General features: G+C 37.2%; 1 protein-coding gene across 1 annotated transcript in view; it reads left to right on the top strand.

Annotated features, from left to right (window-relative positions):
- The first annotated feature begins 12,316 nt into the window (after positions 1–12,316).
- Positions 12,317–18,560, top strand: part of TENM4 (teneurin transmembrane protein 4) — a 2,813,748-nt gene continuing 2,807,504 nt past the window's right edge. Inside the window, exon 1 of the mRNA XM_072794810.1 lies at positions 12,317–12,407. The gene's annotated coding sequence lies outside the window, so the exon portion shown is untranslated. The remainder of the gene's footprint in view (positions 12,408–18,560) is intronic.

Raw genomic sequence — 18,560 nt, 5'->3', positions numbered from 1 at the left:
AATATTCTTATTTTCCCCTTCTTTCTGTCTCATACACCTTTCTGAGTCTCCATACCTCTACTGAAGCTCTCTTTGTGTTGCCCAAGAAATTAAATATTCAACAACTTCTTTGAATATGTATTATGAAAATACAACGCTGAAAAATATATACCATGTTTAAGGTCATGGAATTAATCTCTCTGGAGTTTACTTTCTGTGTTTCACTTTGAAAATTACTTTTATTTGATTTTCTTCTTGACTTTTGTCTATTTTTTCTACCTCTGCCTAGTAATCTTCTTCCTTTGATTGCACTTTCCTTCAAATACTGTTTCTTTGATTATATCTTTTATTTATAGGCATTCAGCACATTGGGAAAATTAGACAGCAATCTAATGTTTGACTTAGGAACCTGTATACTATAGTAATAATAGGTTCTGTGTATGGAAAATTTATTTTTAAAATGACATAATAATAATAAATGTACTATGTGTGAGGCATTCTTATACACGCTTTATACTAACTAAATCTTTAAAACAACTCTGCAAGATAGATACAATTGTTATTTCCATTTTATAAGTTAGAAGAACAAGACATAGAAGAATCTTGTCCAAGTACAATCTTGTCCAAGACAAAAAAAATTATTGCTGGTAGAGCTGTGGTTCAAACATAGGCAGTCTGGCTTTACAAGTCATACATTTAATTCATCTGTTACTATATCTCCTTCATACATCTGATTTCTCTTTGGCTGGGGCAAACTATGGCAACTTCATTTTCTGATCTTTATTTTTTTAAAAGATTTTATGGGGCAGCCCCGGTGGCTCAGCAGTTTAGCGCCGCCTTCAGCCCAGGGTGTGATCCTGCAGACCTGGGATCTGGTCCCACCTCGGGCTCCCTGCATGGAGCCTGCTTCTCCCTCTGCCTGTGTCTCTGCCTCTCTCTCTCCTCTCTCTGTGTGCGTCTCTCATGAATAAATTAATAAAATCTTTAAAAAACAATAAAAAATTTTATGTATTTGAGAGAGGTGCAAAAGCCTGAGTGGGGGAGAGGGGCAGAGGGAGAAGCAGACTCCTCACTGAGCTTGATCCCAGGACACTGAGAACAGCACTTGAGCCAAAGGCAGCTTTTTGACAGATAGAGCCACCCAGGTTCCCCTCTGATCTTTATTTAACTCATCAATAAGTCAAATACCCAGTCCATACTTTTGTGTATGTAAATTTTCTTATCCCTTCACAAACATTGACCTTTGACATGTGTCAGGCATTTTGCTGGGCATTGAGAATAACAGCGCTGAATCAGACACACTTGAAGTGTTTACTCCTTAGGAGATAAATACATAAACAAATAATAACGTCTGTATTTCAAGAGCAAATATTTCCCAGGTGGCTAAAATGTGACAGATGCTGAACAATCTAAAAAAACATTCATGACACGGAAGTCATTAAAGAGAAACATTCACTGACTTGGAGTCTAGTTTCACCAATCTAGAGTCAAATCCACAAAGACAGAGCCTTACAGTTTCATTCTTTGTGTCAATAGTATAGTATTGGCCATGTAGTAAACATTTAATCAATACCAAATGGCTAATTAAATGAAGTGCAGCATTGTAATAACATTACTATCTACCAACTTTTTAAAGCACTTTTTCTACATAAATACTGGGCTATATACTTTGAATAGATCATCTTTTAAACCATTATAATAACACCAATGTGTACTTATTATTGCCTTCATTTATCCAGATGATAAACAGAAGCTAAGAAAAATTATCTCTACCAAGGTCACACACATGATAATATTATCAGGTTTGAAGCAAAAATTTTGTTCTTAGCCACTTGCATGATTGCTTCTTTATTAGAAAGTGCATAATAAAGTTTCAACATAAAAGGTGTTCAAGGTCTGTTTTCTTATGATTTATTTTCTTTTTCATTCAGCAAATGTTTATTGAGTATCCACAATATATTAGATTTTAGTTACTGTAGGGACGTCAGTGAATAAAACAAAGAGCATCCCTATTCCCTGTACTTACTGAGTTTATATTCTTTTCACCTCTTTTATGCTAGCAGCCAATTCCCTTTCCACTTTTCCCTCCTCTTCCTTTCCTTTCTCTTTCTTTTCCTTTTTCTTTCCTTTTTTTCTTTTCCTTTCCTTTTCTTGTCTTTCCTCTTTTCCTTTCTTTTTTTTTCCTTTTGGTATCCCTTTTGTGGTATTTCTCTTCCCAAGCACCTGCATTTAACTGTCTTGCATTTCACTAGTTGAGCTCTTATTCTCTCTTATGCTATAAACACTTCCTTTCCATCTTGTGCACTTTATCTTTTTATCTAAAATTTTCAATGTATTTTTATTATGAATTTGGTATTTGTAATCATTTCCACCATTCAGTGTTGTCATGCCTGCCACCTTTTTGGCCAAGGATAAGCTTCATTAATTGTGCTTCTCCATATCCCTCTTGTGATGGTCATAGGGCGAAGGAAATTTCAAGTCCCATACCTCTTGGTATTAATGGGGAAGGTTTCCAAGATACTGAAATAGCAGATTTATTTAAAATATTCATCATGTTCAGAACCATGTTTCACTTCTAAGAATCTATCTTAAGATAAATATCTGTTTAAAGTTACCAAAATACCTTTCGCTTTCTGTTTCTTATCACTCTTCTGTGGTCTTCCTAGTACGACTTTGTGTATTACCAGGTCATGTAGATATTCTATGTTTTCCACTAAAATTTTATAATTATAGCATTTCCATTTATATATCTGATTGATCCATCTTGAATTAATTTGTATACATATGAGAAAAGCATGGAGTCTTTTTTTTTCCTGGTAACCTGTTTGTTGTTCAAGCATCAATTACTGAAAATATTTTACTTTCAAATATAATAAATTGGTGCCTTTGTGGAAATTATAAATGTGGGTCTAATTATGGGTTCTCTATTTGGTTCCCCTTTTATCTATTTTCTAATTGTTATGCAAATACAAAACTCTTTGAATACTGTAGCTTAATAGAAAGGCCCAGAGTCAAGTAGAGTACGTCCTACAACTTCATCTTTTTTCTTCATTGGTTTGTCTATTCTAAGTAATTTGCATTTCCCTGTTCATTTAGATTTTGCTTATCAATCCCTGTTAAAAATCCAGCAATAATTATTATTGGAATTACATCAAATATATAGATTACTTGGAGAGAATTTTCATATTAACAATATAGTATCCAATCCATGAACCTGTTATATCTCCCCTTTTACTTCTAATTTAACTATACAATATTTTGTTTTGTTTTTCAGTGTTAAAATTTTGCCTATACTTCATTAAATTTATTTCATTGTACTTTATGTATTTTGAAGTTATCTTAAATGGAATTAAAAAATATTTTACAACCGTTGTTTCTGATACATAGAAATACAACTGATCTTTTAAAAGTATATGTTCATTCTGAAGCTTCGTAAATTTGCTTATTAATTTTAGGAATTTCTTCATTAATTTCTTAGGGCTTTCTACGTAAACAACCATGTTTGAGATTAGAGATTGCCTTAACACATACTTTCTCATCTTTAAAAAAGTGTTTTTAAAAGATTTTATTAATTTATTTGAGCATGAGGGTAAGCACAAGCAGGGGGAGTGGTAAGAGGGAGAGGGAGAAACAGGCTCCCTGCTGAGTGGGGAGCCCGATGTGGGGCTTGATCCCAGGACTCCAAGATCATGACCTGAGCTGAAGGCAGATGCTTAACCAACTTAAAAAAATTTTTTTAAAGATTTTGTTTATTTGACAGAGAAGCACAAGCAGAAGGAGTGGGGAGAGGGAGAACCAGGTTCCCCACAGAGCCCATATAGGACTCCTCTCAGGATTCTGGGATCATAACCTGAGCCAAAGACAGACCCTTCACTAACTGAGCCTCCAGATAACCCTACTTTCTCATCTTTATATTTTTAATAACTTTTCCTGTTTCCTTACCTTCCAGAATGATGTTAATTAGAGTAGGTGAGAGAGGACTGAAATGACCCAAATGTCGATCAAGTAAATAGAAAAATAATTTATGCTACATTCATACAGTAGAATACTACTCAGCAATACAAATAAATGAGTTATTGACAAATGCATCAATGTGCTTAAGTCTCAGAAACATTTTGGTCAGTGAAAGAAGTTAGAAAAATGGATACATACTGTATGAAATCATTTATATAAAATCATGGAAAATGCAAACTAATCTATAGTGAAAGCATATTGTCGTTTGCCTGGTGATGGAAGGATCTGTGAATTAAGGAGAGCAAGATACAGAGAGTACAAAAGGACATAAGAAACTTTGCAGGGAGGGATGAGTGATACACTTACATTCATGATTGTGGAGATGATTTCCACTGGTGGTATCAAAATTTTTCAAATTTTATATCTTATGTATCATTTTTTATGTGAGTTATAATGCATTATGGCTATAAAAATGTTAAAAAAGGAACCACCTGGAAATTAAAATATTTTTACTAAACAATTTTTGGGGTAAAAAAGGAAAATGTAAGTGGTTAAGACATGTTACAATACCTTTCTAATTAAAACTGTATAGTATAGTGTTTGATTATACAAAAAGACTAATGGAATAAAATAGCAAGTCCAGAAATAGATACAGCCACATTCAGAAATGTGGCAAATCTGTTACCTCAATCACTAGGGAAAGAATATATAATTTTAATAATTGTTGGGACAACTGGATAGCCAATCGGAAAACAAACAAATAGATTCATTCTGTATGACTGACTTAAATATATGCTCCAAATGGATGAGGATTCTCTGGGTATTCAACAAAAATGTAGCATGTGTTGGGGGATCCCTGGGTGGCTCAGTGGTTTAGTGCCTGCCTTTTGCTCAGGGCGTGATCTTGGAGTCCTGGGATTGAGTCCTGCATCGGGCTCCCTGCATGGAACCTGCTTCTCCCTCTGCCTGGGTCTCTGCCTCTCTCTCTCTGTGTCTCTCATGAATAAATAAATAAAATCTTAAAAAACTGTAGCATGTATCAATAGTTCATTCATTTTTATTGCTGAATCATACACTGTGAGATAGGCTACAGTTTTTAAATATTCTCCTGTTAAAGCACATGAGTTGTTTCCAAATTCTGACCATTGCAAATGAAGCATTATTACAAACACTTGTATGGATTTTAGTGTGTACTTAAGTATTTCTCTGGGATAAATATCTAGGAGTTCAATTACTGTGTCATATCATTACTGCATATTTCATTTTTAAAGAAAATGCCTATTTTTCAATGGTTATGAGATTTCATATTCCCATCAGTAATGTGTGAGTGACCCAGTTTCTGTGAATTCTCACCAGCGTTTGGTGTGTTACTATTTTTTTAGTTTATCTTTTCTGTGAAGAGATTAGTGATATTTCATTCGTGGTTTTAATTTGCATTTCTCTAACAGCTATTAAGGTTGAACACCAGTTTATGTTTTTTTGTTGTTGTTGTTGTTTTGCCATCTGTGTATCTTTGAAGAAGTATCTGTCCAAGTCTTTTTCTGTTTTTTGGATTGTGTTATTTGTTTTAGAGTTCAGTTCTAAGAGTATTTTTTATATGTATATTCTAGATGCTGGAGTTTTGCTGAATTTTTGCTTTGCAATATTTTCTCCCATTGCATAGTTTACCTTTTTATACTCTTAACAGGGTATTTCACAGAACAAAAGTTTTAGTTAGGGATCCCTGGGTGGCGCAGCGGTTTAGCGCCTGCCTTTGGCCCAGGGCTCGATCCTGGAGACCCTGGATCGAATCCCACGTCGGGCTCTCGGTGCATGGAGCCTGCTTCTCCCTCTGCCTATGTCTCTGCCTCTCTCTCTCTGTGTGACTATCATTAAAAAAAAAAAAAAAAGTTTTAGTTAAATTTGATGAAATCCTATTTATCAATTTTCCTTTTATTAATCATGCTTTTGGTGTCAAGTCTAAGAACTCTTTGTCTAGCCCTAGGTCATGAAGATTTTCTTATATGTTATTTTCCCTAAAAGTTTTATAGTTTTATATTCCATATGTAAGTCTGTGTTCCATTTTGAATTAGTTTTTATATAAGTTTTGGGATGTAGGTCGAAATTCCTTTTTTACTGCTATTTATGTCCAATTTTTCTATATATGTCCAAATGTCCACCATTTTTGAAAAGGCTCTTTCCTCCATTGAATTGCTTTTGCATTTTTGTCAAAATCATTTGTGATGCACACAGAACAGAGCAGGACTGAGGATGTAAAACCTAAGTATCTCTTGGGCTCTCTAGCATCACTATGCCCTACCCCTGACACCAAGGGGTAGTGACTGGAGCAAGGTCCACAAGCAAGAAAAAGGAGCAGGAGCTACAGAACCCTTCAAAAAGAACAAGAACCTACTTAGCAAGAAACAGTAGACCCTGACAACCAGACTTGAGTCTTAGGAGAGCACCAAGTACAGATGTTGTTCAAGAACTACTGGGCCATCCATATTCTCTAGGCAGTAGCCACAGAAACAACTCCAGAGGTTGCTGGGGCAGTGAGGCAGGGTGGGGAGCCCAAGGTGTACCAGCCATATGCCCTGGAGCCTCTGTTTCTGAGCAACCATTTTAGCATGGAGGGGCAAGAGGAGACCTGTTTCTACAGTTCTCTCTGTCCAGCTCATTGGGAATCTTCTGTGCCACAGAGCCCACAGTCTTCAGCCAGAGCCAGGCCTGAGGAGAATGCCCAGCCCCAGTCTGTCCCAAGGACACCTATGCCTTGGACTTCTTTCCAGTTATTTCCTGACATCATAGAGCTCTCCTTTGCAGGGTCCTCCATCTTGCCCACAATGCCTGGGCACCAAGAGAAGGATGGCTTTGTGGATAAGAAGTATGCCAGCCCAGCCCATCATTGAATTTATGGTGGGTGGGAGGGGTCTGTGCTTGCAAGTGTTGAATGGGTGCTGATGTGGTGGTAACTCTTCAGCAGCAGGAATGCACCACCAATTATTTATCCAACCACCTGGTTGGCATTTGTGTGTTTTTGCCATGCAGCCAATATGAGTTACTCTGCTGTGAATGCCCCCTTCATTTGGGACCCACGTGGGCATTTCTGTTGGTTCTTGGGAATAGGAGTGGAAATGTATTCATGTCATATATTTACCTGTAGCAGATGCTGCCTAAACACTTTCTAAAGGGAGTTGACTATCCTTGTTAGCCCAGACTACTCTTGGTATACTTCTTTACTGACATTTATGAATGTGAGACTTTTTAAAAAATGATTTATTTATTTATTTATTTATTTACTCATGAGATACACAGAGAGTGAGAGGGGAAGAGACAGAGGCAGAGAGAGAAGCGGAACTTGATTCCAGGACTGTGGAATCACGCGCTGAGCCACTCGCATCCTGACGAGAGTGAGACTTTTTAATATTTGCTGAACTATGGTCTTGCAACTTCATTGTGGTTTTAATATTAATTTTTCTGATGATTGTGATATTGAACAATTCTTACATATAATTAGGCATTAGGAAATTTCCTAAACAGTTTAAGTTTGTTTTGCCCATTTTTCTAGTTGATTTAATTTTTTTTTACAAATACTTAGACACTTTCTTAACATATAATTCTGTTGGCAATTAACATGCTATAAACATCTTCCATTCTGTGGCTTATCTTTTTACTCCTGGTTTGTCTGGGGGTGTTTGGGGGAAATTTTAATGTTATTTGTTTTACCATTCTCTCTCTCTCCATACCATTAAAAAATACAGTCACTTGCAGGATGCTACTTTAAACACAAATATATATATATTTAAATATATGTAAATACAAAAATATGTATTTTTTGCATTGCTAAAGTAGCAAACTGCAGCAATTATGAGAAGTATAGTTTGTACATTGATCTAATTTATTTTTCTTTTACTCTTTAGTGTTTTTTGCTTTTTTGTTTAAGCAAAACTTCACATTTCCAGGGTCATGAAGATCTTCTGTCTTGTTATCTTCTAAATCTTTATTTTACTTATCTCATTTAGTTACTAAATGAATTTACCTGATATTGTTTATGATGTGAGGTGGGGATTCAATTTCTTTTTCTTTATAGATTCTAATTGTCTTCTCTCTGTTGAAAAGATTGTCTTCTATTCATTATTTCTCAGTGCTACCTCTATTGTCTATCATGGTTTCATTAATGTACAGTGTGCTTCTGAACTATATAGTCTATACTAGTTGTACATATATTTATCCTGAGATATATGAGGTAGAAGAAGACCTAGTACCTTGCTCAGGTCTCAAGGTTTCTAGCTAATCTTCCTTCTTCTTTCTTTCAGAATCTTCACACATTTATTTTATACAGAATGCCCAGAGTTTTTAGTTATACTTAATGGGATGAATTGGGAAATACATGTATATTTCACCTTCTTGGATACAGAAGTCCAGCAATTTTGTTTTTTTTTTATGGTAATAATACATGAAACAAATTGGAAATCAGCTGATTATCAGGAACCAGGGGGTAATCACTAAGGCAAAAGGGATATACAAATATGGACTAGGGAAAGACAAAAGAATGCTCTAAGGATGGTATGGAACTGATAGTATTGGTGTAAACTCATGTTTGTTTTCTTTTAAATATTGCCACATTCATAGTCATGCATGTATTTATGCACAAGATATATATACATATACACACACACATCTATGTGCTTTGTTTATGGGTATGTATATACATGTACCTATGTTTATGTGTGGATATATTTTCTAGCTTTGACTGCTATAAAAGCCAAGAAGCAAATAACATCTTCCCTCACCTAGAAATGAACACACTTAGTGGACAGATTGTTGTTTCTAACACCATTCCTCACTTTAAGAAACAAACATAAAAACACAAAATAAAAATAAAGACTCCATGAAGGAATCGCTGATTCCAGGGCTACAGCAAGATGTGGTCAAGATGACCTTGAAACATCTTATCTTTTGGGAAAGCTAAAATAATTTTTTTAAATAAAAAATGATAAAAAAGAGGCACCTGGGTGGCTCAGTTGGTTAGGCATCTGCCTTTGTCTCAGGTCATGATCCCAAGGTCCTGGGATGGAGCCCCGTGTAGGGTTCCCTGCTCAGCGGGGAGGTGCTTCTCCCTCTCCCTCTGCCCCTCCCCCACCTGGTGCATACCGCACTCTTGCTCTCTCTCACTCGCTCTCCCCCCCCCCCAAAGTGCTAAAAAATGATGTGATGACATAGGAACCAGCTATAAAGGGCTCCTACTGAAAACTTTGGGAGCATTAAAATAAATCAGTATAGTAATAAATTACAAATAATTGGAAAAAATAGGAATCCATGATCTCTTTTTCTTTCTTTTTAAGATTTTATTCATTCATTCATGAAAGACACAGAGAGAGAGGCAGAGGCACAGGCAGAGGGAGAAGCAGGTTCCATGCAGGGAGCCCGATTTGGGACTCATCCCAGGACTCTGGGATCACTACCTGAGCTGAAGGCAGATGCTCAACCAGTGAGCCATCCCAGCATTCTGGAATCCATGATTTCTTTCTGATAGAGAGAGAGAGAGAGATGGCAGAGAACGAAGTCTCTTGCCAATAGTAGAATACATAGTACGTTATAGAGAGTGTGAGAGTAAAAAAATTGTTATGCAACCATTATATTATCAATGGATGTTAATACCTGGGGAATTTTTGATGGATACAACAAATGTGCATGACCTTAAAGAGTTTTCCCATAGATTGCTTAATGATAATGAGGGGCCAAACAATAATGAGTGTATAAATAGGAAAAAAGCATGCCTAGGTGATCAGAATTTACAGAACCAGTGAGGGGCAGATGGACATCATATTCCTTCAGATATGATGCTCTGAGAAGAGCACATCAATTTTGCAGTGTTCCAACTGAGAATGCATAACCTGAATCTAATCATTAGGAAACATAAGACAAATGTAACAGTGGAAATGATCTATTAAGAAAAAAAAAGTGGGAAATGCATTCTTCAACAATGTCATAAAAACAGAAGAACAATTATGGGATTTCCAGGTTAAAGGAGGCCAAATTTATATGACAAATTAAATGCAATATCTGACCCTAGATTGGCTATTCTCCTAGAGGGAAAAAAACGCTATTAAGGACATTATTGGTTCAAGTGACAAATTGAAAAATGGACAATAGATTAGATTAAGTTTAAGTTAGTGTTAAATTTACTGAAGTTGATAAAAGTACTTGATTATATAGAGAAATATCACTACTCTGCACACTGAAAAAACTAGCAAAGGGGCATGATATGTGTATATTATCCTCAAATGGCTCAAATCTCTTTGTTAGTAGATCAAATGATGAAGCACATGCACTAACTGTTAATAATAAATAAAGAAACCTAAGTAAAGGGCATGCAGGTGTTTTGTATTATTCATATTCTTGCAACTTTTCTGTATGTTTAAAGTCATTCGGGGAATCCCTGGGTGGTGCAGCGGTTTGGCGCCTGCCTTTGGCCCAGGGCGCAATCCTGGAGACCTGGGATCGAATCCCACATCGGGCTCCCGGTGCATGGAGCCTGCTTCTCCCTCTGCCTGTGTCTCTGCCTCTCTCTCTCTGTGACTATCATAAATAAATAAAAAAAATTAAAAAAAAATAAAATTCTTTTTCTAAAATTTTTATTTATTTATTCATCAGAGAGAGAGAGAGAGAGAGAGAGGCAGAGACATAGGCAAAGGGAGAAGCAGGCTCCACGCAGGGAGCCCAATGCAGGACTCGATCCCAGGTCTCCAGGATCGCACCCCTGGCTGAAAGCAGGTGCCAAACTGCTGAGCCACCCAGGGATCCCTGTTTAAAGTTATTCTTAAAAAAGTTTTGAAAACTAAATGCTTATCATAGTTGCCTAATTTAGAAAAATGAACTCTGAACTCTGAAAAAATGAATTCATTGTTAGCCAATGACTTTCCTCTTCTATGTCTTGCCGTCTGAATCAGTGAAATGGGGATAATACTATTATTTACTTCATGATGTTGTGAGGATTAAAAATATTAATAAATGCAATATGCCTAGAAAGTGCCTGGCAAGCAGTAAGCACTCAGTGACTATTAGTTTCCATTATGCACTGTTGCTGCTGCTGCTGTTGGCTCTACCATTATCATTATTATAAAATAAGGCCAAGGGATCTCAGGTCTCTGTGACAGATCTCAGACTGACACCAAGTATCTTGGATTCTCGTTTCTGTTCTCTTCCTCGGTATTGCATCTCTTGATTTGAGTTTGATCTGATATTGTTAGTGGTGTACACTAAATTTGAGGGAAGATGACTTCAATCTTAATCTTTTATCATATAGGATATGATAAACAGTATATATTTAATGATAGGTTCTGTTCTGGCTTTTCTGATAGATTGGTTCTAGAATCTGAAATCATAAGGAATAGCTCAGAGTGAGCAATGAAACTAGAATCATTTAGGGTACAGACCCTGAAAAGACTCCTTTGTGTCTCAAAGAGCCTTACCTAGTCTTTGTAACTATTAAAAAATAAAATCTGTAACTTATGGTTAACCCTTTGTACTTTACAAAGCATATTCATGTGCACTTTAAACCACTCACTCACAGTTTTCCTCATACGTGTTATTGGATTAATGTTGAAAGGAAACTGCGGTGGCATTTGAACTCCGATTCTACCTCTAGTCCCAGACATTTCTACTATAACATGGAATCCCTGATTTTAAAATAGCTTATTCGTTTAAAGCATCATAATTTGATTGTCATAAATAAGTCTGCACCTGCCGATCTCTGTGGAACGTTTAGAATTGGCTTCTAGGTTAAGATCCTATCCTGCCTAGGGAAACCACCTGAAAAGTTTTAAGTAAGGGATTCGTCAATTGGACTTTATGCTCAAGATACAGGGGTTTAAAGGAAAACAGAACAAAACAAAACACGATCCTAGTTACAATATGTTGAGTAGAGAGATCTTTTTTTTTTTTCTTTTCTTTTCTTGTGCTTACGAGGGACGCAGCTGTCTCTAGCTAAGGCTGATGCCATCGCCTCTATTTGATTGATCGCTCGGTCTATTGATGAGGGAGCTGGAGGGCCGCATCCCCAGCAGCAAGGTCAGCGGGCCGCGGGGTCGCTGCGGAGGCGCCTCCTGCCTGCACGAGCGCTCGGAGCCCGCAGAACCCAGGGGCTCGCTCAGCCTGGCGCCGGCGGCCGGTGCGCGCACACACACGCGCACACACACGCGCACACACGCGCACACACACACCCGCGCGCGCGCACACGGGCACACACCAGCGAGCGCTCTCCCCTAAGTGAGGCGGCGTCGGCAACTGCAGCCCCAGCTCTCCGGGCTGGGCACCGGCGGCGCTGCCCGAGGAGCCCCGCGCCCCGCGCCCCGCGCCCCGCGCCCCGCGCCCCGCGCCAGCCGGGGCCCCCCCTGCACACGCCGGGCCGCCGGGGAGGAGGTGCCGGTGCCGGTGCCGGTGCCGGGCCCAGGCCGCCGCCGCCTCGCCGCCCCCTCGCAGCCCCCTCGCAGGTAGGCGCTTGCGATCTCTCCTCTTAGGTGTCGCCGCGTTCGCTTCCACTGGCAAGAAAGACTTTTTCATTCGAGGACGCAGGCTGATCAGGGCTCGGTAGTTCAGCAGTGATTTTTTTTTTTCTTTCTTTTCTTTTTTTTTTTCTGATTAAAGTTTCGACACAGATGGTAACTCTACTCCTCTCTCCTCTCACCCTTATAAATATTCTGCAAATACGAAACTCAGCTCCAGTTTGTGATTCATAGGCAACTCCACATTTAGCGTCTGTGTGGTTCCAACCTTTCGAGTTAGTGACAATTGTTATGCAACTCTGCATGTGTGATTTGAAGACCTTTAAATATTCTCTTCTTTGGCTGCGGAACACATACCTCGGTCTTCTAAAATAAAAGCCAAGGGATTCAAACTCGTCCTCAGCATTTAACATTCAGTGATATACAGACTGGAGGAAAGTTGCTGAATCACAGAAGTTTAATATTCATGCAAATTGCTGTATTTGTCAGGGAAAGCCAGGAAGCAAATGTCTTTTCATCTTTTTGAGCTCTTGTACATATCTGGATAATGTGGATTTGAAAAGGAGAAGTTTGGGGTTGAGAGAAGTCTGTTGTGGTAAGGTGGGTAAACTGGTTATTTAACATGGTAAAGAATGAACTGGAGGGGATCTCTTCTGCTAAAATGAGCTAGATTATACGATTGCATTTATACTAACAGATTTATCTTTGTGAAACTACAAACAAAACTGGTTTATTGATTTGAGTCTCCTTGCCTTGGGGATATTAATCTGCATTTGTTATTGCCCCAAACATTTCTTGACTACAGGCAATTTTCCTGCCCAAAGTCCTAAGTAAAAAAAAAAAAAAAAAAAAAAAAAAAAATGAAAGAGAAAAATTTTAACAACTTTTTAGACATTCCCATCTCTTAATACTCCTTTTAATCATTATATGCACATTACCTCACAGGGAATCTTATGAGACAGTAATAGTCATAATTTACTTAGTTGAATTGAAATGAGCATAAGGAAATGTTCTTTAGAAGATGTGCATCCTATATGTAAGTCAGGTACGTGGTACCTCTGAATTACCACTCAATTCCAAAGTGAGGTCTAATAGGAATTTATGGTAAGCAGCAAATTAATTAAGGCAATGTTGGATCTTGTACCATTTTGCAAATAACACTTTATATTGTGCTGCACTGGGAAACTTGATGTCTCTTTTCGTTATCCTAGAAAGTGCTTTTAAGCCACACCGTATCTTGGTGGCATGTGTTGTCTTGAAGTGGATGACCTCAGTTCTGAGGTGGGAGCATGGCACATGACTTTAGGCAGATCTAGGTATATGCTTGAAAGTCAAGGCATCACCTGGGAGCAAGAATTTTCAAGCTTGGCCAGCTAGGTACCTTCTCCTCTGACAAGTCTAGGAACCCCTTAAGCAAAAAGACCATGGGTGTGAGGTTATTTGCTGACTCTTTGGAAGGTAGAAGAAAGAATGTAGAGTTGCTTTCTTCACATGTCATTAATATTTAGTGCAACAGATCCCTCTGCAGTGCTCAACAAAGACTTTTAGTCCATGACAAATACTTAACAGATGTTTTCTGTCATTGCTTTTGGCTCCCATAATATCTACCTTTTCTACATTGCCTGGTATTAAAGTAATTTGGCAAATAGAGTCTACAGTTTGCTATACAGTAACAATATCAAGAAAGCACAACTTTACTTTTTGCTATTCCACACTTTGATTCCTATTCAAACTTTGAATAAGCCTTCTCATATTACTCCATTCTCATACTCTCCATGGTAGCTGATAGCTTAATTTAAGGAACTGATATTGCTCCTAGTAAGATCAGGAGATCAGAAACAGCCAGGGAGATTGAGGACATGGAACTCATGTAACTCTCTCTCTCTCTCTTTCTTTTTCCAAGTTGGGTAGGTAGTGTGCACTTGGAATTGAATCTTAGAGAGGGAGAGAATACTTTCTCGTTTAGTTTTTCTTTTGTCTGTACTGACCAATTCAGCAAGCAACAGAAGACATCCAAAGATGTAATCTTAACCAGGTATTTTGTGGAGATGAGAGGTAATTTAATTCAGTTGTTGAGCTAGCTTTCTCATTCTTGTTCCCCCTTAACCCTACTTTCTTCCTAATCTAGATTTGTGAGGCAGGTGAAAAGTTAACCAGTTGCTTGCACATTATGGATCGCCAGTCAGAGCTGCCTTTGCTGAGAGGGAATCAATTTCATTTTATTTGACACAGACGTGATGACTCCTCTGTCACCATGCTGGCTTCTAGTCACCAGCTTCCTTAATTTTGAAACACTTTTATTCCTTCTCTATATCTGATAACCTTTCCTAGGTAGCTTGGTGAATTGGTATTTTAGGAGATTTTTAAAAATAAAAGCAAAAAATGAATACTAGGGGTTAAATCAAAGAATCAGGTTAATAATGTTCACTACTGTTAGATCTCAAATATTTCAGGTCTTAACCGTCAGTGGGATAAGATTGATGGTGCAGTCCACAAACATTTTTACACATGCATGACAACTTTTACAGACCTATTCTGACCGAGGCAAAAGGAAGAGAAGAAGAAAAATACAAGCAAAATTTATAAGCTTTCACAAAATGCAAACAGGTGCTGAATACCAAGAAAACCATGCAGTTATACTTACAAGCTGATTTTCCCCAAATTGCCTTGGATTATACACTAGCTCTAACAATGGCATATTGTATGCACCCTTCAGGGCTGCACTGAGTGATAGCTGTAAATTAGAATGAAGAGAAGAAAATACTCTACAGTTTCAATATTGAGGAGAATTAGGATCCAGATGGTAAAGCTTTTTATAGCAATACATTGGATGGTGTTACAAGCTTCTGTGGCTACTGCCCTATTATATTCCCTCTGCTAAAATGCAGTTTGGTGGAGGAACTGATTGCTTAGAGCCATCTTGCAAATCTAGGAAAGTGAACTTCCTCTCCATGTTAAATTTCCCATCTTTGCTGGTTTATTTTTTTCCCTAATCCTTAACTTTTCTTACTTTCTACTTCCAAATTCAGTCAAAAGTAGATAATGTGATTTGTTGTTTGATTTTTTTTTAAGGTGGTGCTTTCTTTTCTCTCTCTCTCACTCTCCCCCCCCCCCCCCGGGGGGGGTATTTTTCTCACATTATGAATGCATTTGAAAGTATAAGAGACTGGGCATCGTTGCAGAATGTTTATTAGAAGGGATTCCATCTGGCTTTCTAAACATCTCTGGTCAAAAAAATAAAAAAATAAAAAATAAACATCTCTGGTCTAAGACCAACTCTACCAATTATCCTGTCTCTGTAAAGACAATTCTGATGAGAACTGATGGGGGAGTAGCTCAGGTATTCCCTTGTTCAAAACATTAGGTTTTCTTCGAAGTGATTATTTTTCTACTACCTGTACTCTAGTGAGACTCTTACTGCCTACGCCTATGGGGCCCCAGTGGTGTGTCTGCGGAGACTTAGATATAGAGAGTGAGCCACCTAGTGGTGATGGAGAGTAATTCTGATATTTTTAGCAGAGACTTGCACGTTGATGGACAGAGTTGCTAATTTTCTGTTACAATGCAAAGGGGTGTTGGTTTTGTGAAAGCTTCCTTTAATTATATCTTCTGCTTTTTAAATCAATTTTATAGTTACACATACAAATTTCATGACTTTATGCCTCATTTTTTTAACCCAGTATGATCACATTCACCTCAAATTTTTCCTTGTGTGTATTCATTTAAAAAATGTTTACATTAATTTTATGAACGTAATAAATGTTCAATACATGTATTACACATATAAATATGTGAATGTATGTAAAAATTCATGAAAAAGCAATAAAATGACATGTTTCCAGAACACCTGGGTGGCTCAGTGGTTGAGCATACGCCTTTGGCTCAGGGCGTGATCCTGGAGTCCCAGGATCGAGTCCCACTTCCGGCTCCCTGCGTGGAGCCTGCTTCTCCCTCTGCCTGTGTGTCTCTGCCTCTCTCTCTCTCTCTGTGTTTCATGAATTAATAAATAAAATCTTTAAGAAAAATAAATAAAATAAAATGACATGTTTCCCCAGGGTATTTATACTGTATTTTGAATAGCCTAAATATAAAAAATAGTTTGGTATGCTTAGTTATGTTTGTATTTGAGGGAATATGTATACACATATATATGAATGTAAACATATGAAGAGAATAAAGGAAAATAAATATATATGTATGCAAATGAAGGCATGCCTTTTTTCTATATCAAAATAGTTATTATGTATCAATTTCTATGACTTTTTTTTCTTCCTATGCCTTTTTAAGACTATATGACATCGATTACCAAGACTACAACTGCCCATGACTATTTCCTTCTTTCCAGTATAGCTTTCTTTTTCTGTACTTCAGATCAGCTTTGGCATGGATATAGAAAGCGTATCTATTGGCTGGAAACAACTGTTTGAAGGGGTTGCGGCTGAGGGCATGCCTTTGGGAATGGAATTCTCCAAATATATACGGCAAGGGTGAAGGTACTGTGCAAATCAAGGACATGGTTATTCTGTGTGGTTATTTCCAATTGAAAAGAATTGAGAGCAGATAGGGACATCTAGTTAATGAACTTGTTTTAATTACATTTTACTCTGATCAAAAAAATAAATTTGAGAAGTTGAATGTCAGGTAATTTGGTTAATTCTTTTATTCACTATTTTTTAATGGCACTGTTTAGAGAACATTCTAGCCAGGATCAAGTGTATAGGTTTGCTTTCTAGGTCTTGAATTCAGTTTCCTTCTAGGCAGCCCTGTCTTCTTCATGCTCTTCTTCAACTGCAGTAATTTATGTGGGCACACAGCCAGTATAAACTAATAACTCTCTGTGTACATTAATAGCAGAAAGACATTATTTTGAAAGTTTTTCTTTCAAATATGTTGATATCTTGAAATATGAATATAAACAGAAATTAATAATTCCTGATTTAATCTTAAGAAGTTATTATATAATGCTCCACTTGTTTGAGACCTAAATGGTAAAAAGAAGTTTATATGTCTTATTCCTTGAAATGGAGTTAGGTATAATAAAATCATTTTATTCATTAAAGGCCAGCTCCTATGTCAATGTGAGGAAGTATAAAAAGCTTATTAAAATAGTTTTAATATAACAGGTAAGTAATCTTGTATATTTAAACCTTTAGAAAATTCCCACTAAATGTTAGGTATTCATGAAAATTAATAAAAATTTTATCATTCATCTTTGAATTTTCATTTGAAAATTTTCCTGTGTGCATCGCTGATGGGGAGTACAATCTTGATTGGAATGTAGCTTGATTTTCACAAGCCAAATGTTCCTCTCCTTGTAAGTCTCTAAGCTAGAACTTGGTGAGATGTGTTATTAGATGCACACAGTACTTGTGATCATTTTAATATATTTCAAAATGATGGCTGGTAAGCAACACAGTTTTTCACTCATAAACTATAGGGAAAAAAGAATGAATAGCCCTTTATTTTGCGTGACTTTAGGATATGAAGCATTGCAAAGAAAACAACTTCCCATTTCTCTCCCTCTGTCTCTTTCCCTCCCTCTGTCCTTTCGTCTTTCCTTTTTCTTTTTTTCCCTACCAACCCAATGTACTTATTTAACCTCCTAGTTTTCCATTTAAGGTTCTAAAAATCCCCAGTCAACATTTACTGTCTGAATTGTGATGCATTTGGTTAATTATTTTCTACAATGTCCTTTAAATATATGTAAATTAGACTTTTGATGAACTGGAATATGTTACAGATTCTCTGCATAAATCACACCAGGTTAAAAAAAATCAACCTGTTTAAGAAGCAGGATATTTTTGGACTTTCCTCATTTGCTTCAGAAACTGAGGACATCTCAGTGCTGCTGGCTTCAAGTATATGCCTTCAGGGTCAGGCAGCCTGTACACTTTTCAGAGACCTATTCCCCAGTTTATTCCAATCTTTAAAGGAAACTTATTATTTGCCTGCTATGTGTCAGTTGAAGCTGTGAATAAGCAGGTATGACAGTATAAACTCTCCTGTTTTCTAGGCTTGTTTTCCAAGGTAATGTTTACTTATGAATATATTTATACATTTGCTTTTATAATGACATTTGTTATTATCATCATTATTATTTAATTAGAAGCAATAATTTAGAAAACCATCCCACCCACTCTT

This window comes from Canis lupus, chromosome 23, assembly GCF_048164855.1.
Source record: "Canis lupus baileyi chromosome 23, mCanLup2.hap1, whole genome shotgun sequence".
NCBI classification, from domain to species: domain Eukaryota; kingdom Metazoa; phylum Chordata; class Mammalia; order Carnivora; family Canidae; genus Canis; species Canis lupus.
This window is presented reverse-complemented; position numbering and strand designations above follow the sequence as displayed.